The sequence below is a fragment of the Lissotriton vulgaris genome, chromosome 11, assembly GCF_964263255.1.
Source record: "Lissotriton vulgaris chromosome 11, aLisVul1.2, whole genome shotgun sequence".
Classification (NCBI taxonomy): Eukaryota; Metazoa; Chordata; class Amphibia; order Caudata; family Salamandridae; genus Lissotriton; species Lissotriton vulgaris.
Window position 1 is genome coordinate 386,216,700 of NC_141699.1, and position 26,916 is coordinate 386,243,615.

Consider the following 26,916-nt stretch of genomic DNA (forward strand, 5'->3'; position numbering starts at 1 on the left):
ACTTTGTGCTCACTCGCATTGCTTCTGCCATGACGGCCCCAATCTCGAGTGCCAATCGTGATTGCAAATGAAGCAATTGAGCAGCTTTTCTGCCGGAGATGCAGCTGAGAGACTTTTGAAGTGGATTTTCTTCTCAAAAATGGCTTTTGGTTTTTTTTTTTGTGAAAGAAGCCTTTTTTTTCAAACAGAAAGAAAGTGCCCCAGAGACTCTAACTTCCTGTTCCTGTCCAGCATGCTCCTCCCAATGCGTTATCCCTCTCCTGGTCACTTTTCATTTGGATTTGGAGCTGGAAGGATGACTCTCCTTGTCCGCTGCATATATACCATTGGATTTAAGGACTTTGTATTTGAGATTTCACAAGTAAGTTGAAAACTGGTGCATATACCCCATGTTTCATTGGGGGTATGCACCTGGATTTATTTAAACTTTTATTTGATTTTTAAAATGTATTGTATTGTTTTGTGTTATTAGTGGCTCCTATTTCCGTAGAGTTGCACACTCTGGTATTTTCCCCTCATGAATTCCTAGGATGGGGGTTATTTCATTCATGATGTGTAACAGTACTGATTTATATTTATTTCTTTTAGTTCAAGTTGTCTTTTATTTATAAGTTATAACATGCTCTTTATTTTTACTCTCATAAATATTGCAAATAAGAGCCAGCCTTTGTATTTATTTTCACACACATTTTTGTACATACAAACACGTGCACTGATGGATCGGTACTGCCACACCCCCATAAATCACTTGTGTTCTCCCGTAAACACATAGAACAACTGCCAACACCTGCACCACCAGTACATTCCAGGGTGACAGTATAAAAGGCCGCTCAGCGCTGCTGCCTCAACTTGGCGTCACCTACAGGAGTCACCTACCTGACCACCAGACTCCAGCGACACATTCTCTCCTCCGTCTTCTTTTCTCCTTCAGCGCATCACTTCCTGTATTCCAGCATTCCTCTCGGAGTCTGTTTCCAGGCAGCGCAGCAGCATTCTCTCTTATTCTCCGGCTTCCAGTCTGAGGTTCTTCTCGTCACATTGACATTCCATTTCCAGTCCTAAAAAGAAAGAAAAAGGCTTGCATAAATAAATCAATGTATTTGGTTGTGTAAAGAACAACGCAGGTATGATTTACTTATTATAGTTTAATTAAGTGCTAAAACATTGTCATTAAAGATGCTGCATGAACAGTCAGTAATTTCCAAACCTGTAGCTTGATAAGTAAAGTTGGTGCATCGGCATTCAAAGAAAACAAAAAAAGACAGTACACATTACCTCTGGAATAGTTTAATAATGCAAAGGTGGAACTTAGAAGTTGCTAATTGAATATTAATGAATTGTATTAGCACACCCAAACAACTTATGTTATTTGGAGAACACAAAGACACTATTTAATTTGAAAGGAAAAAGAATCCTTGTATGCAATTTTGAGAGCACAGAGACAATTATTATTTTGAAAGCACAAAGAAGCCATCATTTTCGCATGGACTCTACAGGATATTTGGATAGATAGATAGATAGATAGATAGATTGATTGATAGATAGATAGATAGATAGATAGATAGATAGATAGATAGATAGATAGATAGATAGATAGATAGATAGATAGATAGATAGATAGATAGATAGATAGATAGATAGATAGATAGATAGATAGATAGATAGATAGATAGATAGATAGATAGATAGATAGATAGATGGATGGATAGATTGTTGGATAGATTGTTGGACAAGGCTATGAATATTGTAAACCTCAGAATGTAATGCAAGTAATATATGTTTGCTCCTTTCAATTTTCTAGAAAACACCATTTACAAGGTTCATAGAGGATAATACTGTCAACTACGCATTTAACAGGGGTGACAAGAGCATAGGACATTTACAGAATATGTCATATTTGTGTTTCAGAACAAATCATTATTTGTCGTGGATTTAAAAGAGTAATTGCGTACATGTGTTCCTTTTACAGAACACAGTCATAGGATAGCACTGAGAAAGATTTCCCATTCAGATATAGTCTAATGCTGATGCTGTTATTGCCTTCCTGAGCACCCAGACGTTCTCTGGTCCAGTGCGGTTTTTGTTTTCTCTTTGTGTTTCTCCCTTCCCTTCCCCTTTCCCCTCAGAACCTATTTTGGATACAATGCTATTTTAATCATTGTCTCTGAGATAGGTCACAAGGGGTGTTGGGTACTATTGTCTCTCCCCAAAGGAGCAACCCGGCATTCAAGTGAGTGGCTAGAAACCTGTAAAATGTGGCCTTCAGTTTTAGTAGGGACCTAGTTATTTTTTTGCATGCCATTTTTTTCTTTTGCAAAGCAAAAATGTTGCCCAGTTTACTACATTTTCTTCATGTATTTTAAATAAATGTGCAATATTCATTTAATTCACTGTGTGGCCTAGTCTGCCAGTGGGCCTTACATCCAGTAGACCCAGTACTAGTCATGGACACATGAAACAACTGTGTCTACGGTGTTCTTTAAATGTATACATCATTTAGGCAATGGATGGCATTGGATTGAATTGCAAAATGTGGGTTTTTTATATTTCCAGTTTTTTTCCTGAAGACAGTGTACAGGTGGGGTAATATATTTGATGTCTTTAGAAGATGTGTGTTGTTTCAAAATATTTTAGCCCAGTTAATTTTCATTTTTAGCATTGCTGCATTAAGGCTATTTACTCTCGTGTTACCATGCCTCCTTTGTATGGCCAGTGCGTGAGTGTGTGTGCCATAGGCCACCATTTGTTTTTGATCCTCATGTCATGTGGCCAAGGGCCATTTTGTATAGTTAGTCTCAGTAGGCCTGCATGGGTTCTTTGTTTTCCAGGGCTCCTGCTGTGGGTGGTGGCCATTTTGTATAGGCAGCCAAAGTGATTTTGCCACAGGCCTGCATGTCTTCTCTTTGTTAACCATGCCATCTTCCTTGTTGTTGTGACCGTGTGACTGGCAGCTGTTTTGTGTCAGCAGTCAGTGTGCTTTTGTCGTAGGCCTGCATGTGTTCTTTGTTGTGGTCAAGACCCCTGCTTGCTGTTGTGACCATGTGGTTGGTGGTCATTTTGTATGAGCAGGCAGTGTGCTTTTGCCATAGGCCTGCATGCCTTCTTTGTTGTGGCCATGCCTCCTTGCTTGTTGTTTGACCATGCGGTTGGTGGCCAATTAGTGTAGGCAGCCAGTATGCTTTTGCCGTATGCCTTAATGCGTTCTTTGTTTTTCAGGCCTTCTGCTTGTTGTTTTGACTATGTTGTTGGTTGCCAGTTGTTTAAGCAGCCAGTGTGCTTTTGCCATAGGCTTGCATGTATTCTTTGTTTGTGGCCATGCCTTTTGCTGTTTGTTGTTGTTTTTTGCATGATTAATTTGTTTTTATTTTGTACTGGAAAACTGTTGCACAATTTAGTACATTTTCTCAATGTTTTAATACATGTGCAATAGCCTTTTAATTCACTATGTGGACTACTCTGCTAATGTGCCTTCCAGCCAGTAGACCCAGTACTAGTCATGGCTGCATGAAACAACTGTTTCTGTGGTGTCTGTTAAACTGAAACATCATTTATGCCATGGGTGACATTGGATTGAAATACAAGATGTGTTGTTTGTGGTATTTCAGTTTTTTCCTGCTAACAGTCTATAGGTGAAGTGATGACTTTGGAATATGTGTGTTAACATTTTTAGCCCTGTTGATTTTCATTTTTGGTATTAGTGAATCAATGCTGTGTTCTCTCTTTTACCATGCCTCCTTTGTCTGGCCAATGTGTGAGTGTGTTTGCCATAGTCCACCATTTGTCTTTGTTCCCCATGCCATGTGCTGTGGGGCCATTTTGAATAGTCAGTGTCCATAGGCCTGCATGTGTCTCTGTTTTTCTAGGCCTCCTGCTTGTTGTTGTGAGAGACCATGTGGCTGGCGGCCATTTTGTATAGGCAGCCAGTGTGGTTTTGCCATTGACTTGTATGTCTTCTCTTTGTTCCCCATGCCTTCTTGCTTATTGTTGTGACCATGGCGCTGGCAGCCATTTTGTGTAGACAGCCAGTGTGTTTTTGCCATAGGCATGCATGTGCTCTTTGTTGTGACATCGCCTCCTGCTTGTTGTTGTAACCATGTGGATGTCGGCCATTTTGTCTATGCAGCCTGTGTGTTTTTGCCGTAAGCCTGCAAGTCTTCCTTGTTGTGGCAATATCTCCTTGCTTGCTGTTTGCCCATGTGGTTAGTGTCCATTTTCTGTGCTTTGCCATAGTCCTGCATATCTTCTTTGTTGTGTTCCTGCCTCCTTGCTCAGTGTTGTTGTTATTGATGACCATGTGGCACGGTGATGTATTAAACCCAGATCCTTTGACTGGGTGTGAGTGTTTGATTGATTCAGATGCTCCGTCCATCACCACCCCCTTTTGTACCGCTTTTGACCACCTTAAGTGTGGCAGGGTATGCTCAGACGTGAGTCCCTTGCTCACTTTGCCACTGGATTCAAGCAAGCCGGGCTGAAGACGGCTGGAATGCCAGAAACCGGTCCTCGGAAGCTTGTTTCTGGTCCAGGGAAGGCATGGCTTGGCAGTTCGGGCTGGACTGTTCCCATGAGGCACAGGGTCAGACTGATCTGCATTTAGCCATGTCTGAACTGGGGTGGCAGAGTGGGCTAAAGAACGGTGATGGATTAAACCCAGATCTTTTGACTGGGTGTGAGTGTTTGATTGATTCAGATGCTCCGTCCATCACCACCCCCTTTTGTACTGCTTTTGGCCACCTTAAGTGTGGCAGGGTATGCTCAGACATTAGTCCCTTGCTCACTTTGCCACTGGATTCAAGCAAGCCAGGCTGAAGACGGCTGGAATGCCAGAAACCGGTCCTCGGAAGCTTGCTTCCGGTCCAGGGAAGACATGGCTTGGCAGTTTGGGCTGGACTGTTCCCATGAGGCACAGGGTCAGACTGATTTGCATATAGCCATGTCTGAACTGGGGTGGCAGAGTGGGCTAAAGAACGGTGATGGATTAAACCCAGATCTTTTGACCGGGTGTGAGTGTATGATTGATTCAGATGCTCCGTCCATCACCACCCCCTTTTCTACCGCTTTTGGCCACCTTAAGTGTGGCAGGGTATGCTCAGACGTGAGTCCCTTGCTCACTTTGCCACTGGATTCAAGCAAGCCGGGCTGAAGACGGCTGGAATGCCAGAAACCGGTCCTCGGAAGCTTGTTTCCGGTCAAGGGAAGACATGGCTTGGCAGTTTGGGCTGGACTGTTCCCATGAGGCACAGGGTCAGACTGATTTGCATATAGCCATGTCTGAACTGGGGTGGCAGAGTGGGCTAAAGAACGGTGATGGATTAAACCCAGATCTTTTGACTGGGTGTGAGTGTTTGATTGATTCAGATGCTCCGTCCATCACCACCCCTTTTGTACCGCATGTGGCACTGGATGGTAGCCATTTTGTGCGTACAGCCATGGTAGCCTTTTGCCATAGGCTTGCATGAATGGTTGGGTGTTGAGAAGAGACGAGGTCCACAAGGTGGGTAGGTTCAAGATGAGATTTAATGTTCATAGAGGAACAGCTTGACATCCACAGGGACTGGCAACAAGCGCAGTCCAGCACCAACTGACACACATGGAACTTCCAACAAGGAAGCTAAGTAAAGCATTCTGAATTCTAAGAAACCTGTGTGCTGGGAAGCACACAGGTGGCATACAACACACCTCCCCCCATTGAATAAAAAAAAAACAAAAAAAAAACTAAGAACAAACATAATCTTTCATTTTTACAGGTGGATGAGAAACACGTGAACTTCTCCTAATTACACAATCAGAAGAACCCTGGACAGAGTCATCCTGAACAACAGGATTATCACCAACATCACCACAATCACCTAAGACTTCTGAAACACCATCAGTGTTGTCGAAATTCGGTGAATCAAGAGTGGTGGCCAAAGGTTCATTAGAACAAAGAGAATCATTAGGCAAAACATTTTGAGAATCTTGCAAAGAACATAAATTATCCAAAAAGTTCTGATCATCATTAACATCAGAGCTAGCAGCAGAGTACAAAGTTCCCCAGAGATGGTGTGAATGCGTGGAGAGAAGGGTAGGTATAGTTGATACCGTGACTGGAAGGGTTCCCTAGTCGGAACTTGGAGAGCCTCATCCACCCAGAGTATTAGGTGTGGAACACGCCCTTACTGGAGGGTATCCAGTGTCATCATCGACTCACTGCCCCTCGACAGACCGGCGCTGCAATGTCTGCCGGAGTACCCACAGGTACTCTTTTGGCGGGGTTCTTTAGTTCCTTGCCGATGGTGGGTGTGAGTGAGGAAATAGAGGAGTGTAGTCAGTGAAAACGTGAGTGAAAGTAAAAAGGGTAAAACAGTCCACACTGAATTTTATTAACGTGGCTGGTTCCCTAGTTAAAAAGGGTGAGAGGGGAACTAGAGACCGTAAAGGTGTACAGAACTCTAACTCAACCCCCTGGTGTGGTCAACATGTTTCTCGCCAAACGGCGATTCGTCAGGACCTAAGTAAAGTACTACACAGAAAAACACATATGAACTAAATGCTCATTCACTATGTAGAAGGTAAATACAACCTCTCTCGGTCGGAGAAGAAGAGGGCAAGGGGGTCCTGCTCTATTTAGGCGACCTAGAGGTAGGGGAAAAAAAGGGTTAACAAAGAAAGAACAGGTCAAGTCACATATAACATCAGTGACTTTTATGCTCACAAGGTATATCGTTACTATGGTGACAGATCTCCACTTTGTGAGGGGTGAAAGGGGTATTTCTGTGTGAAGGGAAAGCAATTGTACCAGGATGTGGTTGCAAAATCCCTTCTAAATCTGACGCGGGTGGATCTCACACTGGAGGGTGACCATTGTGCGTTAAAAACAGAACTAAGGAGTGAAGCCAAAAACTTTCATTACAACACCCAATCATAGGAAAAAGCGAGCATGTTCTTACCCTAGAGGAATTGGACAAGGCCTCGCAGCGTACTCCCGTGAGGCCAGCGCTATTAGGTTACTGGAACCTGTTGGGTATGCTAGGGAGGTAAGGGTTGGCAATTGGTCCAGCAGTTAAAAGTGGGTCACAGAATCAAGAAGGAGGAGCACTGTAGGCTAATAGGGAGAATGGCCTCCATGGTGACACCCCTAAATAGAAGTCACTGGCCAGAATGAATCTCGCAATGAATTAGAATGAGAGATACTTGGAGGAGGGGTCCCTACTACATCTAACATAGGGCCAGCATGAGTGTAATGCTAGGTTCACAACGCATAAGTCAGTTTTCAACACAAGGTTGAGACCGGCACCATAGAGATAGGGGACTCCGTGAGGGGACCAGCATTCTGGATGAATGTATAGGTAAAGAAAGTCGGGCTAACCATCATTAACATCACACACATGGGAAGAAGTTTTTTTAGAGTTAAGGAATAATTTGTCAGATCTAACAATAGATACCCGTCTAAAATTCCAAATCTTCCCCCCTTCAACACGTACAGCTTTACTGAAAACTTCTGTTACTTTGACAGGATCAGACCACTTAGCCCAACCTTTAGAAAAAGAATTTCCAAATTTCACACGAACCAAATCACCAATTCTGACCTTGTAGCTAGAGACCTTCCTGTTCGAACATCTACCCATTTTTTCTTGATAAGTCTTCACACATTCGCTCACCTTCGTAAGATCAGGACCAGACACAACAGAATTATTAGGTTTCAACCACCAGGGTAACAATTTAGAACCGGCTTTGCGACCCCTCAATAATTCAAAAGGAGAACAACCAGTTACAGAATTAGGAGAAATCCGATAGGTAAGTAAGGTAGCACGTAGAGCTTTCCTCCAATCCAAATTATTCTTAACAGCTAACTGAATTGACTCCTTGACCACTCTGTTGAAGCGCTCAGTTTGACCATTGGCCTGGGGATTATAATTCGAGACCCTCTTATGAGTAATGCCATGCTCTCTAAAAAACAATTCGATCTCCCTGCTAATAAACTGTGTGCCATTGTCAGAAATAATCTCAGAAGGAAGACCCTCACGACTGAAGATGTTACTTAGAAAATCAATGTCTTGGCTAGAAGTAATCCTATCAACAATTTTTACCTCTGGCCATTTCGAGAAATAGTCAATTAAGACCAAACCATAAACTTCCCTACAGCCATGCAAATTCAAAGGACCAATGATGTCAATCCCTAATCTACTCCAAGGGCCCTCAGAATACTCAATAGGAGTGACAGAAGTGGAAAGAGGTTTAACAGTCTTATCACTATTGGAACAACAGGGACAGTTCCTGACCCATCTATCAACAACAGCATCCATTGAGGGCCACCAATAGTACTCTCGCAAACGCCTCTTAGTTGTAGACATACCCATGTGGCCTTCATGAGCAATTTTAATCAAATTTTCCCTGACAGAAAAAGGAGGAATAATCTTGTCACCTCTGGTGACAATATTGTGAAAACACATATGTTCGTCACTGACCTTGAAGAAAGAACTCAAATCACCCAAAAGTTTCCTTTCCTCAGGCCATCCACACTTTAGATAAGTATCTACGAGACACAGAGTGTCATCCTCCGACATGGCTTTTACCCAAACATCCTCTGAAATAGCACTCGAATCATTCATATTAATATCTTTCATGGTGTAAGCTACATCACATTCTTCAGAGAGTTCATTGTCCAGATGAGGCAAAGCCAACCTAGACATGCAGTCAGCATGCACATTAAGCCTACCAGGAATATACTCGACAGTACATTGATACTCTTGTAGCTTGGCAGCTAATCTGGCCAAGCGAGCTGTTAAAATCCTACCACCACCAGCAGCTAGCATATTAACAAGGGGTTTGTGGTCAGTTCTGAGAACAAATTTGGTACCCCATAAAAACTCAGTTTGCTGGGACCTATATAGTATCCCTTCTGTAAGACAGAAACAATGGGTTAATGTACCAGAAAAAACATTCCAATAGCGTGAATGTAGAACCACATAGGAGAGGAAGCTCAGAAAGAAAGACTAAAAAGTGCTTGAAAGAATACCCATCAGCCCACTCAATAGCGGAACTTCGTCATCTGGGTTTGTATGCTAAAGGTGTACAACAGCATTCATTGCCCAAGGATTATTCATTTGTCACCTGCACCTCCTTCAGTGCCACATTCCAACATGATACACATAAAGTAAACAGTTACATCTGTATATTGTTGTCATTTCTTTTTCTGATCCTTCCTGAGTGTACAACATGTAAGTTTTATGTTGGTGTGGTTTTATGAATGGATAGTTAGACTGTATTGCTAAATATTTAAAAAAATCAAGTAACCACACTAATTGATATTGTTTGTTTGTACTACTAATTGAACTGCAACAATGCCAGGTTTTACTGATGTATTTCTTGCTTGTTTGCTTTTAGGTGCACAAGAAAAGAGACATCACCCACAGTACTGCCAGACAGAATGCCTGTGCATGATGTGATGCGTGACTGATTTAGCAACTCAGGCATCTCTTCAGCTTGTGGAGCTAAGTGTCACTTCTAACTGACAGCTTCAAGATGACCCCAAAGAAAGGTGCTGCAGAGAAAGTGGCCAATGGGGAGAGGAAGAATCAAATTTTCACCACTGGTATGCCAACCACAACCTTTTTGAGCAAACTTGTGCCTGCTGCATCCGTCTCCGGAGAGCAAGCTGAGAGCAGCACTCCTGCATCAACCGCACCACCCCCCAGCCTAAGCCCAAAAACATGTCTGTCAGTGAGGCAGCCAGTGCAATCATGTTGACGCCGATGAGTAGTGACGTTAAATTGGATTTGTCCCTTTCGCAAAGTAGCGCACAATCTTTTCAGGAAACAAAGAAAATTAGGCAGCAGCTGCAGCCAGCAATAGTACATTTGCCTGATGTTCGAGAAGAACAGGAGGTTGAGCTTACTTCCAGGCAAGAAGTTGAACCTTGTTTGCTAGAATCATTGACTCCCAGATCTCCATCAAGGAAAACAAAGGGTACTACTGCACCATCTTCTCCAAGCACTACTTCTGATGATGTTGATAGGGACATATGGTAGATCCTGTCAGAGTCCAGGAGACAACAGGTGAGGCAAGTGAAAAGGAAGGTTCTCGGAAAACTTAGACTCATGGAAGGGGATGATGAGGAGGATGACAATGACGAAGCAGCCATTGTGGAAGGTGACATAGAAGACTCTGACATTGCTATTCAGCCTGCTCCGTAGGATGTGGCACAGGTAGCACCACCACCAGCTCCTGTATTTGCAAAGCTCTAGTGGGGACCTGCACCAACCCCTACCTCACGAGAAGCAGAGAGGCAATAGAAGACACACCCACCTACCTTCAGTTCTTCTTCAGGCATTGGCAGTGCCACAGTAAAATAGTACTCCTCCCAAGCTTGGGACATTTTTATGGTTAGCTTAACCTTGTTTCCAGTCCAGGGAGGAATTGGCCTGCCAGTTCGGGCTGGACTGTTCCCATTGGTCACAGGGTCAAGACTGATTTGCATAGGGCTGGGTCCAAATTGGAATGGTATGTTGAGCAAAATAACGATGTATTTAGGCCCACATCTCTGTACTGGGGTGAATGTATAACATTGTTCTGCATTCAGTCCATCAATTTTTCCTTATGCATTTGTCACCCTGAGTGGGAAGTATGCCCAGACGTGGGTCCCGTGTTCTCCATGCCACTGGGGTCAAGTTATTCTGGCTGATGAAGGCTGAAGCTCCAAAACCGGTCCTAGGATGCTTGTTTCCAATCCAGGGAGGACCTTGCCTGGAAGTTCAGGCTGGACTGTTCCCATTGGGCACTGGGTCACGACTGATTTGCATAGTGCTGGGTTCAAACTGGAATGCCATGGTGAGCATAAAGTGATGGATTTAAGCCCAGATCTCTATGCTGGGGTGAATGTATGACATTCTTTTGCATTCTGTCCATCAATTGTTTGTTTGCATTTGTCACCCGAGTGGGACGTTTATGCCCAGACTTGGGTCCCACGCTCTCCATGCCACTGGAGTCAAGCTATTCTGGCTGATGAGAGATGAAGCTCCGAAGCCAGTCCTAGGATGGTTGTTTCCAGTCCAGGGAGGACCTAGCCTGGCAGTTTGGGTTGGACTGTTCCCATTAGGCACAGAGGCAAGACTGATTTGCATAGGGCTGGTTCTACACTGGAATGGCTTGGTGAGCAAAAAAACTATGGATTTAGGCCCAGATCTCTGTACTGGGGTGAATGCATGACATTGTTCTGCATTCTGTCCATCAATTGTTTGTTTGCTTTTGTCACCCCAAGTGGAACGGGTATGCCCAGACATGGGTCCCATGCTCTCCATGCCACTGGAGTCAAGCTATTCTGGCTGATGAGGGCTGAAGTCCCAAAACCGGTCCAAGGATGCTTGTTTCCAATCCAAGGAGGACCTATCCTGGCAGTTTGGGCTGGACTGTTCCCATTGGGCACAGGGTCAAGACTGATTTGCATAGGGCTGGGTCCATACTGGAATGGCATGTTGAGCCCAGGCCCAGATCTCTTTACTGGAGCTAATGTATGACATTGTTCTGCATTCTGTCCATTAATTGTTCTTTTTACATTTGTCAAGCTACTCTGGCTGATATGTGGTGGAGCCCGAAACCGGTCCTAGGATGCTTGTTTCCAGTTCAGGGAGGACCTGGCTTGGCAGTTTGTCAGTTCGGGCTGGACTGTTCCCATTAGGTACAGATTCAAGACTGATTTGCATAGGGCTGGGTCCAAATTGGAATGGCATGGTTTAGACAGATTTCTGCAGGATTCATCCCGGAATCAGCCAATCAAATTTGCTGATCCTGCCTATGATTCGACCTTGACCAGACTCAGACTGCAGCCTCGGAGGTAGGTTGCAAAAAAGGTAAACATAGCTCTATTTCTCCTGTAACAACGAAGCACTGATTATTGAATATCTATTTACCAACACTGCTGTTAACAATCATTTTCACATCACAACACTATTATTATGTAATTGGTTCCAGCAGTGTGAAAATTCAGACTAGTTCTAATTTGGAGGTCATGTTGCACACATATTTTGTTCAGTAGATTTTGGTACAATGATCAGTATTAGAAAAGAGGCTTTTCTGGGTTACTGGAAAAAAATATTACTTTCATATCCCTCATGTTTGCTTCAGAAGCACATTCTGCAGTAACGCAACAAGACAAATTCAATAGTGTCACACATACTTGTTCTATGAAGACAAACTATGTCTTGTTTGTTGAAGAGTTCCTATTTCAATGACAGTGTGAGTGAACGGTGATAGGCGTCTACTTTACAAGGGGATACTTACATGTAATCACTATTTGTTTCTCTGTTTCCTGATGTGATTCACCAATGAAGACAGCTTAGTGGCATTTATTCTACAGATACATGTCCAATTTGTGTGTACACCTGCTCATGACTGATAGCGAAGGTAACTTACAATGGGCTTCTATGTGGTAGCTAGGATTGTTGTAAAATTCCATACATTAAACAGTCTGTAATAGTTTCATGTCTGTCCCATGTGCCAGCCTCTCTTATGGGTTAGGGTACGGGGATTACATACAGCGGGTAATCGGCTGCATAGGATTAAAAAATGGGGGCGTTGGGGAATTCAGAGAAACCAACAGGAAATGGGCACACTCTAGTGACAGTAATAATGCTTAGATCTGCAGCGCCATGAAATCGGACTTCTGACACTTCTAAGTGTTTGCGCAGTTTAGTACCTGCAGTGGCTTTTAAGATGGTCCTCCGCAGATTCTTTCACCCCACCACTTTCCAAGTCCACCAGCCGCCACTGAATACTACTTTCTCAACAGTAGCCAAAACTCAACTTACTCGAATGACTACAGTTTTTAGCTCATGCATATAAAGCATTAACAGCGTAGATGTCCCATATGGTGGGAAGCAACACAGATTTTATCGTCAGAGAATTGAAATTGAGATAGTATAATTTTGAGAAAATTATCTATCTCATACTTCTGGCACTTTAGTACCTTAGTGTATTGGTGAAAGTCATAAAGTGAGCTAAAAGAACAAAATACAGAGGTAGAAGGGTGAACGAATTTTGCACATTTGGCACATTAGCACTTTACTATATCGATGAAATCATAGGTTGAGCCAAAAAAGATTATGATATTGGTAAGTAGGTAAATAATATATTTAAATTACAGTAGGAAAGGGTATATAATTGCATTTACACCAGGGAGATGTACGTATAGAATCTCTAATGGTAAATCATGTGCATATATTTCGCCTAATCAACACATTAGCACTTTAAACCTGGAACAAGAAATAGACTGAAGTGAAGAATATTGTGAAACAGTGGTAGATGGATGAATAATGAGCGGAAACCATTGTGGGAATTTACAGAATCTTTGTATTACGAAGTGTTGTATTGATCATGAAAGTAACTTTTAATTATGGAAATTTTAGACTATTGATACTCCTTCTTTTAAATGTTTGCATTTTTATAGTAATCAATTGATTAATACAATAAAATATTTTTACTACTACTACTATTGCTATTTTTTGTATTTTAGCATTATCCGGCACTCTTTCTATTTCCATTTAGTAGCCTACAGTGGATAATCAATCAATCATTCAGATTAATCCTACAGTTGGGGCTCACCTGGGTGGAACTGGAAGTGGAACCTCGCATGTGAAGTTGTGATTGCGATGCCTTCCCTGTTATTGCTTCATCTATATTCAGGTAAAACAACAAGTATGGATAAAATTGAACTAGTTAACTTAGTAAGTAATTAACCAACTGCTACTATTGTTTATCTAGGTCATTGTAGCCTACATAGGTCATCATGGCAGTATTGCCCCTAATGGTCAAGATAGTTAGAGAAGTATAACTCTATAAATAAGCACTACACTCTTTTCGTAGCACAGTAACAGCACATAAACAAGCTGCGTAAAACTAGATGAAGGCAGCAGTGCAAAGTAAAACAAACTACTTCAGGCATAAATTTAGACTGAATAAAATAGTTTTCCTCTTTAGTTATTTACAAAGAAACCCACCCTCTCCACCCACAAAACATGCCCATCCCTCTCCCCAAACAAAACTGACCCATGCTCCAAAGCACAAAATGTCCAAGGAAAAAGTCTCTCCAGTCCCAAGTCCCTCCCTCTCCACAAAGCCACAACAAGCAACAATCCCTCCCACCAAAACTAAAAAATAAAAATAAAACTAGAAGAGGGTGTTCCATCAACTGCAGGATGCAGAACAGCAATGGCCTGTTGTCAGTGTGATAGGGGGTGGCATCAGTTGGTTGGCACCGGGGATGGGATTGCCAGGCGGCTGGAGGCTGAGCGGGACCGACTGCACTGAGGCCTGGCAGAGAGGCATTTATTTTCTCCTCCTCCTCTTCCAGGACCATGAGTGACTGGTATCCTAGCCGGATATGCTCCAACCTCTGCCGCCGCAAATGGGCCGGTATCTCTTGCCTGGTTGGTGGTCTAGCTTGAACAGCAGGAGCAGCTATATTGAGAAAAACAAAAAGACAAATTGTAAATAAGGCTCTGTGCAAATATTTTTTTTAATGGTGGAACATTAGCAGTACATTGCTGCTCCCCTAGGGCCATTGTAGTCTGATGTGATTATGATTAGGAGAGTGAGTCAAAAGGCCAATTTTATGCTTTACTCACACAGGCCTTGCATAAAAAGCATCGACTGTGTGGCAGAAAAGTATTTAAAGGCAGAATAACACTGGATTTAACAAGCTGTGATTTGATTATCTTTCTATTGTAAAGGCTTGTCAAGTAACTATAAACAGACAGTTTGAGTTGAAAGATAAATTACCTCTCATTAATGAGTATGGCATTCATGCACTATATAGAGTGCAAGTTGTGTGTTGTGCTAAAATAATGCAGCCATGCTCATTGCTAGCCAGTGCGTTAGGTAGTTTGCTACTGTCTGCAGTTGTAGTTGACAATTATCGTTTTTTATTCCAATGGCCATGCTCTTCTCCAAATGCATTTCTCTCTCTACCCTGACTCCAAAGAGGCACATGAATAATAAATAAGATACTACTTCACACACCTTACGTGTAAAATGCGGATATTTATATTATCCTATCTGCTTCAAGTAGACATTTGGGAAAATTAATCTGATTGAATGCGCTACAGGGAAAGGAACGGCTATAAAGATTGTATTGGGCACGTCCGTTACTATGTATCCCATGCACTAAACTTAACCTCAAATCATGCCCTTACTCTCACTTTACTCTGTGGCCTCACCCATCACCACATATTTGCAACAAATTAATTCGCTGGGCAGTAAGCAAGGAAAGGTAACTTGATGGTTTACTCTACTGCAGGGGGTAGATTAGAGGTATTAGACAAGTAGGGTAGAACTATTTATATACTGAATACAGGGGTCCCTACACTGATTATCTATTCATCATATTTGGCGTATTCAGTGACTGTACAATTCAAAATGGAAAAATCTGAAAAGTGTAAAATAAATCTGTTATGGTAAACCATAAAATATATTCTGGGAACACTTCACATGGTTATAAAATGAAATGTGGCACATGCCAAGAATGGATTTTCCAAATTGTTTGGCCAGGACAGAGGGACTTAGGAAAAAATAAAGATGTGAAGTAATAAGAGGTGACTGAGTGGGCGATGGGACACAACACACCTTGTGTGTTCGGTTTGCAATGCATTTAAAACATTGTAAATGCTAGATTAACTAAAGCAGATTCACATTACACAACCAACACTGCAGTCAATAATGATCCATACTGCCCTTTGGTCATAGGTGGCAAAAATGCCCTGGGCAGGGAGTGGGGATGATGAAAGATGGGTGGGACACATCTGGCTCACTTAACAAAAACAGTGAGTCAAGGGAGTAGAACAAAGAATAAAAAATACGCCAACTTAGAACCATAGCTTTGAATGATAACCTGCATAAACCAAGTAAGCAAAGTCATTGAGCAGCATGCTCCTTATGAGAAGAGCTGCCTTGTTTATTGATACAAACAATCCAAATTTCATTCATCCTTTCTTTCTAATTCACCCATAGACACCATCATTAAGCTTTACTTTCCCTCATCCACCCTTTCTTCAAACCATCCTTTCACCCATCCTTCCCTTTACCCACCCACGCACCCTTTCAACCCCCACCCTTTCACTCATATACCATTTGCTTTCTTTTAACCTTCCATTTTTTCATGTCTCCGTCAAGTCATCAACACTCATTATGTGAGCTTTACTGAGATGCCAATGGAAAAGGCCATAATAATATTTAAACTACCACTGTGGGTGGTCAAGCGGGGGAAGGTTCACTTCATATGTTGATGACAACACCCTAGGAATAGGTAGTTCGCTTAGGAATTGCAAGAAATTATGTCACTTACCAGCGCCCGTCCCTGCTGCTGCTTCTCCCCCTCCAACTGACCTTTCTCCTGCAGCTGCACTGGAGCCAGCATCACTGATGTTCTGTGTGCTTGAATAAAACATTATCCATAATTTAAATGCCAGATACCCAACCTCAAATACAACTGCAATACAACACTACAGTTCAGTTAGCACTGGGCATTTGATTGGTTGGTTCACAAAGCTACCAAGCCAGGGGTGAAATATTAGTCAATGAAAGACATATGGTGTTGGTTGGCAAATGCAATGGGAGTAGGACTTCATACTTTTTGTCCAGCCAAGATGCACTGTCATGGGAAACTGCTGGTATACTATAACTATGAATGAACAAGACAGCAGTACACTACATTGGGGGGGTGGAAGGGTCCATGATGACCATGGCCACTCTTTCATGAACTCAACTTTGTTAGAACATGAGCAGGAAAAAGAAAGCCTTCTCAGGAAACATGCATGGTGAATTTTATTTGTAATACATGTTTACTTGGGACTGCTATCTGAATCTTCATGATAGAAAGCACCAACATTCCAATACCACAAGATTGTACCCTGAGAAGTCCACAACAAACATAAAAGGACTTACTGGATTAAGCAGAGCCCTCAGCAGTGACGCTGATGGTCAGTGCCAGCTGCCCTGCTTCTCCCGGACCCTCAACATCCCTCTTCTTGACCTTGGGTGCTGATGTAAGACATTAATAAGATAAAAAAATAGATTAGTGATTCAGTTAATAATCTCCCAAAATCGAGTATGACAAGCAAATGCAGTCACATTGTACTTCTCTTAAACAGATCTCTTATAGTACTATCGACTATCATTGAGTTGCCCATACTAATCCTGAATTCCCTTGTCCAAAGTTCCTTAACAAAAACTACATTTGGAAATAATGCATTGCAGCGAATGATCTTTGATTCTATTCCCATTTCTCAACCCCCTTGATGGACAAACTCAGTCTCCCTTTTTGCAATGCAAAGATGCCTACTACACATAGCTGTGAAATGAATAACTTTGAACTGTCCAACCTACAAAAACAAAGTCACAGAGAGAATGTACTACTTACTGATTCACCTTAGTGACAGGAGAACAGTCTGTAATGGCTTCTTAATTAATCAGCCAAAGTGAGCGCCAATGATGACTACAATTAGGTAGCGCTGAGCACCTGCCTAGCAGAAACTAAACACTGGATTACACAATAATATACCAGCGTAAACTGAACGTAACTTACTTCTGAGTGTGAGCAGCATGCTATTCAGAATTTTATTTTTAGCATTGTAGAACACAAACACAACATATAATTAATACTTACCAAGCCCCAGAATCTCGACAACAAGCAGGTCCTGTTTGTGGTCCAGTATGTCCGTCCAGTGGTGCGTCACCTACTGGGCGGTGCACCAAACCTAGTTGGTGCAGAGCATGAACCGGTGCACCGTCCCCCAGTGCCGCTGACGCTCCCACAGGGGGTATCCACTATCAGGCATGCTGCTAGCAGAGAGGGCAGGTGGCGCTGCATAAAAACATCTAGTGCTGCCACTTCCTACCCTCCAAAGATTCACCTGGGGCAACATACCTGGGTGGCGGCGCTGTACACAAGGAAGCTGTTCCTTTGCCATTGCGCTGGGTATGGCACAAGAAATGAAGGAAAGGAAAGAGAACAAAAGGAAGAAATAAAGAAGTAAGGGGAAATAATAAAAACTAAATATGAAAAGTCACAAAAAACAAGAACAAAATTCCCAAAAACATAAAATACACAAACACAAAGACACACACTAATATAAAAAATAAAAATGAAGGGTAGATAGGTTTTAAAGGAGGAGGATTAGAGAGATTAAGATTTCGGTTCAGTACCACAACAGAGAGCAGAAAAAGAATGGCACGCCCATGTGGACCACGTGGTGCCGTTTGCATGCGATTTAGTATGCAAGAACTCACTTGAGAACCGTGTAGTGCCATTCATGCTCATTTTGGAGCAGGAGAATGTCCACCACATTCCCATCGCAATGTGAGCAGGCATGCCGACAAACTCCCCCCGCTAGCTGAACTCCACAGAGTGCAGCAGAGGTTTTTGTCGACTCATCAGAGTTCCGCGTAGCAAAGCTCTGCAAACTCAGGCCACATATATATATATATATGTATATATATATATATATATATATATATATATATATATAGGGCAATTTCTGGGACTCTATCTATCTACACACGGCAGCCCGGCCGTGCCGAGAAGCACCATTGCATGCAGGAAGCGAAGCGTGACTTACAGCGGGCGAGGCTTGAGTCTCCAACTGTGTGGGGCTCTTTAGCACAATGTTCCTGTTTTACTAGCCTGCCTGAGCATGAAACAACCTACTAGAGGTAATCAAATATGCATAAAACAACAAAAGAAAAACGGAGCTTACTTAAAGTGAAGAATGTATGCGCATTATGGACCTCAAGTCCCACAATGCTTCAGATGGACTGTGCACTTAGCTAACGCCCACTGAGGGGCTTGAATCAAATAAAAGCAACCGTATATTAAATAATGCGTGCATCCATTTTCTTCTGTGCAGCCCAAGAAGAAGGGGCGTGAAAGCCCTGAAACGCGTCAGCAATTTTAAGATGTGTGGAGTGTGAAGGCATACAATGGATCAGAGCCGGATGGCGGAACGTTGTCAAGTGATCTCGGAAAGCTTCAGGGCAATTTGTTGGACTCTCTCTCTATATATATATACTAGCAGCCCGTCCCGACGATGTCCGGGAGCAATTAGGCTTCAGGGCCCCGCCCCCCCGACGTTGTCCGTGGGTCCCCCTGAGCCTTCCTCCATATATTGCAGTATTATACCTCTATGTTTACTTTGTATGCTTTTGTAACCTGCACACGTCACTTTTTCCTCCTATACCACTATGTTTACTTTCTATGCTTTGTAACCTGCACACGTAACTTTTCCCTCCTGTAATGCACCGTTTGGCTCACTTTTGTAATGCTCCGTTTGCTTCCTCTTGCTACCTGCACAAGTCACTTTTTCCTCCTATACCTCTATGTTTACTTTCTACGCTTTTGTAACCTGCACACGTAACTTTTTCCTCCTGTAATGCAGCGTTTGGCTCACTTTTGTAATGCTCCGTTTGCTTCCTCTTGCTCACGATGTACGCTTTTGTAACCTGCACACAGAACTTTTTCCTCCTGTAATGCACCGTTTGGCTCACTTTTGTAATGCTCCGTTTGCTTCCTCTTGCTCACGATTGTCATTTTTGCTTCATTTTTGCGCCACTCACCGCTCCTAACTAAATAAATAAATAACCTACCTCATTCGCCGCTCACTGCTCCTCCCCGCCTGTCCGCTGCTCCTCACCGCCTGTCCGCCACTCCTCACCGCCTGTACGCCGCTCCTCCCCGCGCTATGTCCGCCGGTCCTCCTCGCGCTCCTGGACTCCGCTCCTCCCTGCGCTCCTCACATCAGCACACACGCCACGGCTGGCGCTTCTTCCAAGGGACTACATTTTTTTCGGTACATTTTTTAAATAACGTATATTTATTACGTTTATATAGCCTATGTCCATCTGCACAACCTGACGATTACAACGATGTATCGGGTGTGTGGAATGGCGCTGTGGTTCCCGAGTTTACCCGCCTCAAAGGTTCAAAGTTCTTCCTTTATAATAGTAGTATAGATATATATATATATATATTCAGCTCCAAGCATCCTACAGATCGTACAACCTGTTACAGACTGCAGCACTCACGGGGGTGGTTTCCAGAAGATATTTATTCGAAAACCCTCAGCACATAAACAAGACGCGTTTTGGCGTTCAGCCTTCGTCAATTGAATCACAGTTGGCACAGCCGTCATTGGTGATATTTAAACTATACATGTTTACTACCATGGACATCAAAAGAGGACCAACAATCTTAGGCTAAATAGCGCTGCCATTTTGTTACGTGCAATTCACCAAACGTTTCGTTACAAGGCAAGGTACATGCTAAGTTTACATATTCTGAATCGCTTACTATTATTCAATAACAAAGTGAATGTAATTCATTATTGCCCTGGATGGGCTAAACCTACCAATAGCAGCCACAGAATGACCTCAAACCTCTAATCTAGCGCTGGATGGGCAGTTTTGCAGTCCAATAGTCAACATTGCACACACAAATCATATATACATGCTGGTTAAATTTTCTTTTTCCATTATAATCTCAGTTACCTATTTAGCATCATTGCACATTATTTCATTCAATATTATTGTTCAGTTTCATTTTCAATTCACAAAGCAATACATTTCAGTTAATTCATAACTATTTATCATCCATAGCAAATCCGGGCACAGGAGCAAAAAGCCCTTTCATGGGCCCCTATCCTAAGTGTACTGCCAATTCCTCATGCATATTCAGACCATTTGGCACCTTACTTTGTAGGTCTATGATGTACCGCAACTCAAGCCGCCTTAATTTCTGTAACCGGTCACCACCTCTCATGCTCACGGGAACACTATCTAGGCACATGTACGACAACAGGTCCCTATTGCGCACATGTGCCTTATCAAAGTGTCTCGCGACGGGATAAGATTCATCAACATTATTAATGGCTCACATATGTTCCAATATGCGGATTTTGAACGGATGAGTTGTACTGCCGATATACCTCATCCCACAGGGGAACATCAAGCAGTAAATAGCATAAGGCGTTGTACAGGTCAAAAATTTGTGTATTTTCCTTGGTGTGGCTAGCCCTGGTATCTTGTATGTAAGGGTGCGTTTGCTGTACTTGCACGCCTTACAGCGGCCACAAGGAAAAAAGCCATTTAAAGGTTTCAAAGATGGTTTGATGGTGTGTCTCTCATGATGTCTGTGTACCAAATGGTCTTTTAATGCCCTCGCTTTCTTAAATGTGACTAGTGGATTCGGTGGTAAATCCTGTCTGATAATATTGTCAGTCAATAAGATATTCCAGTTTTTTCGCAAAATCCTTTTTATTTCACCTGCATAATCTGAGAATGTGGTGATTAATCTAAATGTGCCATTATCTGGTTCTTTGTTCTTGGTGTTTAATAGTTCATCTCTCTGTATGTTGTTAACTTTATTTAAAGCTCGTACCAATACCCCCTCCTTATAGCCTCTCGCTTTGAACCTAGATAAGTTATATTTCGCTGCCTTCTGAAATTCTTGGGCACATGAGTTGTTTCTTTTAAGTCTAAGCAACTCTCCATAAGGGATACTATCTACCAATTTTTTCGGATGATTACTAGTGGCATACAGTGTCGAGTTTCCCGCAGTTGATTTACGGAAGAGTTTTGTGTGAATTTTACCCCCCTCTATGTACACTGTAAGGTCTAGATAATTGACCTCTGAACTGCTTATCTCTCCTGAGAACTTAAGATTGACCTCATTCTTGTTCAATACCTCAATATATTTGGCTGCCAATTCAACTGGGCTATCCATGTTGATAAAAAGATCGTCTATGTAACGATACCACCCTTTGATTTTGAGTTTCCATTCTTGATTCGCTTCTGACCAGGCCACCCACTCCTGCCACTTGATTCAAGCAAGCCGGGCTGAAGACGGCTGCAATGCCAGAAACCGGTCCTCGGTAACTTGTTTCCAGTCCAGGGAAGGCATGGCTTGGCAGTTCGGGCTGGACTGTTCCCATGAGGCACAGGGTCAGACTGAGTTGCATATGGCCATGTCTGAACTGGGGTGGCAGAGTGGGCTAAAGAACAGTGATGGATTAAACCCAGATGAGTTGACTGGGGATGAGTGCTTGTATTGTCAACGCTCCGTCCATCATTTCCTTTGGTTTTTCTTTGTTCGCCATAAGTTGGCAGGGTATGCTCAGACGTGAGTCCCTTGCTCACTTTGCCCCTTGATTCAAGCAAGCCGGGCTGAAGGCGGCTGGAATGCCAGAAACCGGTCTTCGGTAGCTTGTTTCCGGTCCAGGGAAGGCATGGCTTGGCAGTTCGGGCTGGACTGTTCCCATGAGGCACAGGGTCAGACTGATTTGCATATGGCCATGTCTGAACTGGGGTGGCAGAGTGGGCTAAAGAAAGGTGATGGGTTAAACCCAGATCAGTTGACTGGGGGTGAGTGCTTGTATTGTCAACGCTCCGCCCATCATTCCCTTTGGTTTTTCTTTGTTCGCCATAAGTTGGCAGGGTATGCTCAGACGTGAGTCCCTTGCTCACTTTGCCACTTGATTCAAGCAAGCCGGGCTGAAGACGGCTGGAATCCCAGAAACCGGTCCTCTGTAGCTTGTTTCCGGTCCAGGGAAGGCATGGCTTGGCAGTGCGGGCTGGACTGTTCCCATGAGGCACAGGGTCAGACTGATTTGCATATGGCCATGTCTGAACTGGGGTGGCAGAGTGGGCTAAAGAACAGTGATGGATTAAACCCAGATCAGTTGACTGGGGGTGAGTGCTTGTATTGTCAACGCTCCGTCCATCATTTCCTTTGGTTTTTCTTTACTCTGCAGACCCAGCATAAAAAATGCATTCAGAATAACAGCTATGGGAGTTTGATGCAAAAACTACAGAGTAAAAACAATGTGGTGATACGCCAATCCGATAAAGGGGGAAACATTGTCCTCTGGCCAAGGTCTATGTATATGGAGGAGGCTATGCAACATCTTAGTGACGGTCAATGCTATAGACATTGTGATTGGCCTACGGTGAAATCAGCCTGGAACAATTTCAACACCAAATTGTTATCTTGGAAAAGTGCGGGGTTGCTTATTAGCGATGAGTTTAAGTTTTGAACACCAATCACACGTTATTCCCATTTTTAATCGAATCCCAACAGTGCATAAGGATCCTGATAAACCACCGGGTAGACCCATCATCTCCGCCAAAAACAGTATCTTGGAGAATGCCTCACAATATATTGATTTTTGTTCTCCAAGAGCATGTCAAAAGTCTACCTTTTTATTCACAGGACATAGGGGATATTTTAAGGAAAATTCTAACTATAAACTGGCAAGATGATTTCTTATTAATAACTCTTGATGTAGCTGCACTGTACACCAGTATACACCATCTAGATGGAGTACGTGCAGTGGAATACTACTCGCGGACCAAACCTGCTCATATGTTGAATCACAATAAGATGCCGATAAACATGATTCAGACTTGTTTGAACAATAACTACTTTTTATTTCAGAGTCAAGTTTTTCAACAGATGAGGGGTGTGGCAATGGGGGCTTGCTTCTCCCCCAGGTCCGCCTGTCTGCATATGGGGCTGTGGGAGGAGCAAGTCCTCAGTACCAAGTTTGACCACACTATGATTAACCACATTGTAGCATGGTATCACTACATAGATGATCTGTTTATCATCTGGAGAGTCTCTGAATTGGCAGCTAGTAGGTTCATTGAAGAGATCAATGTGAATAATCTTAATCTCAAATTCACTGGTCACATGAGCAGGGTTTCTGTAAATTTCTTTGATGTAGAAGTATACATCGAGGATAAAAAACTGGATACCAGATTACACCTCAAGAGTACAGCAGGAAATACAGTTCTACATGCCACCAGCCACCACCCGGATCATCTGATCCGCAGCATCCCTTATGGGGAGATGCTGCGCATCAGACGCATCTGCAGTACGGACTATGAGTGTATACAGGCCCAACTGAAAAGCAAGGAAAGATTTTTTAGCCAGGGACTGCTTGGCAAATATGTTAGACAGAGCTATCAACAAATGCCAACTTGATACCTTGCATGTCTGATCTAGGTCAGAATCTAGCCAAACTGCCTGTTACACCTAGTTTAACATCTGATCAACCCAGATTGATAACAACATACAGTCGGCAACACAAACAATTGCGCAGTATCATGCATAAGAATTGGCCGATTGTGCAGGGTGATCCAGTCATAGGTGGCACAGTACCTAAAACCCCTATAATCACTTTTCGCACGGCATGTTCTATGAGCGACATGCTCGTGAAGAGCAGCCCAGAGGTTTGCACCAACAGTTCATGGTTGCAAACCACCAAAGGTTTAATCAAATGTGCTTCCTGCAAAGCCTGCAAGCTGGGCAGAAATAAAACGTAATACATTACTTCAGTGACATACCAGTGCCTATAACTAAGAGATTGACAAGCAAATCCGAGTTCGCGGTGTATGTGTAGGAGTGTACGTGTGGCCTACAATACGTTGGTAGTACCAAATTGCAGGTTCACAAACGTATACTCCAGCACTTGCGAGCCATTAGCAACAATGACGAGGCCTATGCAGTTGCTAGGCACTTTAAGGTGGCACATGGGAGCAGTCTGGAATTTTTGAGTTTCTTTATAGTGGATATGGTTCCGAAACTGCGCCGCAGGGTGACCGCGAGGTGCAGCTCAGAAAACTTGAAACAAGATACATCCTTGAGTTTGATTCTAAGACACCAAATAGATTAAACTCAAGTGAGGACATGTACACCTGCTTATGAATTACTTCTTCCAACAACTCAGGGTCCGTAGTTTACGTATCCATATTTTTTTCTCTTTTCTTAGCAGCTTTTTTAAGATCTAATCTCTGTACGGCTGTACGTGAGAAGGTTTCTTAGGACCATTATGTTCACACTTATCACACGTGGGATTGTCCTTATGACCCACTTGCACCGCACTCTTTCATTTTTCTTTTGGTTTAGGGATTTACATACACATTTTTAGTGACCACTTCAAAGCCCACATGGGCTATATTGTCTTGTTTCTTAATACATATCAATATCCAACCCATTGTGTGGACACATTGTAGCAAGGGACACCAAACTAAGTACAAATTAGCAGTTGCTATTCTAATCTGAGATTAGTCATTGCTTATCACTTTTTACAGGCTATAGCAACAGGAAAGTGACTAACCAATAACTTGTCTGACATGGCTTACCATTTGGGTTTAAATGGAGTTTTAGATGATTATCGGTCAGAAGGACATGCCAGTGTTTCTGGTGGTACTGTCAGCTCTTTTGCACGCTTGTGTAATTGTCTTACACAAGAGTAAGACAACTACACAAGCGTGCAAAAGAGCTGACAGTACCACCAGAAATGAGCTACTTAACCCTAACAAAATCAAAGAAGAAGAAAATGAAGTTAGGTTCATCACTACCTACTCTGGTCAGGCACATGAGATCAGGAAGATCTTTCATAAACACTGGCATGTCCTTCTGACCGATAATCATCTAAAACTCCATTTAAACCCAAATCCCCAGATTACCTTCAGAAAATGTAGATCACTTAAAGATGATCTAAGCCTGAATGCTGTAATGAGCCTAATTGAACCTAAGGACAATCCAGGCTTCAAATGCTGTGGGTCGTGCAAAGCTTGTCGGAACAGCATAAACTGTAAAGAGCTTGTTGTTCCCACCTCGGGGAGGGTGTTTACGATCAAAAAATCTCTCTCCTGTCACACAATGTATTGCGTGTATGTACTCATCTGTCCGTGTGAGAGGTGGTATGTCGGCAGTACTACTTTGAAAGCAAAAGAAAGAGTTTTACAGCATCGAAGGGCCATAAAAAACCATAATGCACAATATCCTGTGGCCCGCCATTTCTTTGATAATCATTTTCAAAATGAAAACTTATTGAGGATGGTCGTCATTGATAAGGTAAACCTGGGTATCCGGGGAGGAAACAGAAAACTAGCTCTACGACAAATGGAGTCAAGATATATCATTTATTTCGAATGCATGAATCCTGATGGGTTGAACATTATTGAGGAACTAGCTGTACATCTTGCATGAGAAAAATGAAAATTGATATTCAGGATAACTGTATAATTGTCCGCCGTAGGATCTTCACAGGTCTTTCTTTTAAAACAATTTTATTTTATTTTATTTTATAGGTACTGTGATGAATTTCTGTGACTATGAATATGATGTCAATCAGATTTGAATGCTGAAGCTTACATGGTCGCCTACCTTACACAGTTTTTGATGCCATGATTTAGCAATGAGCTACTTTATTGTTCAAGGCAGATATGTGGATTGTGCCCACTTGGGCTTGGACTTTGGTGCAGAAAAATTGAAAAACATTGGTCATTGAGATATGGTGAAATATGTTGTAAATGACATCTGTAAAACAACGGCATGAGAACCTTGCTTGTTTGCAAATTATGAGGGACAATAGAAATTAATGCCCACTTGGGCTGAATGTGGTAGAATGGCCGTAGCCCTTAGTGGCTAATGCCCACTCGGGCTTGGACCTTTGTGAAAAACTGAAAAACCAAATATCTCCAAAAATAATCGCATGAATATTGTTTACAAATTTTTGATGGACAATTGAAACCAATGCCCACTTAGGCTGAATGTGGCACAATGGTCGTATCCCTTAATGAAAAATTGCATGCTTGAATGGGCAGAATACTTTCTGATGATAAATGCCGAAGTGGTATAATCAAGATGTAGAAATATAAAAATTCGACCCTCTGCCAATAGTAAGATGTATACATTGATACTAGAATGAAATGTACTATGGTGGCACATTATAGACGTATATACTGACTGAAATAATGAAATAATGTGAAAATTGGTAGGCCAAATGTCATTAACTTAATTCATATTTGAAATATAATTGATGACATGTGATATTATATTTTTTGACTCGTTCAAGATGTCCGCCACAACCAGTACCGATACACATG

The 26,916-nt window shown here is 42.6% G+C and overlaps 1 long non-coding RNA gene across 2 annotated transcripts in view; it reads right to left on the reverse strand.

Moving 5' to 3' along the window:
* Nucleotides 1–26,916, reverse strand: part of LOC147679833 (uncharacterized) — a 285,535-nt gene that overhangs the window by 51,246 nt on the left and 207,373 nt on the right. The window contains exon 2 of one of the 2 annotated variants that reach the window (XR_015300912.1): nucleotides 877–1,058. This is a non-coding gene — a long non-coding RNA (uncharacterized LOC147679833). Of the gene's footprint in view, nucleotides 1–161; nucleotides 1,059–26,916 lie in introns of those variants that run through there. The other variant, XR_015300911.1, reaches the window with a different exon arrangement.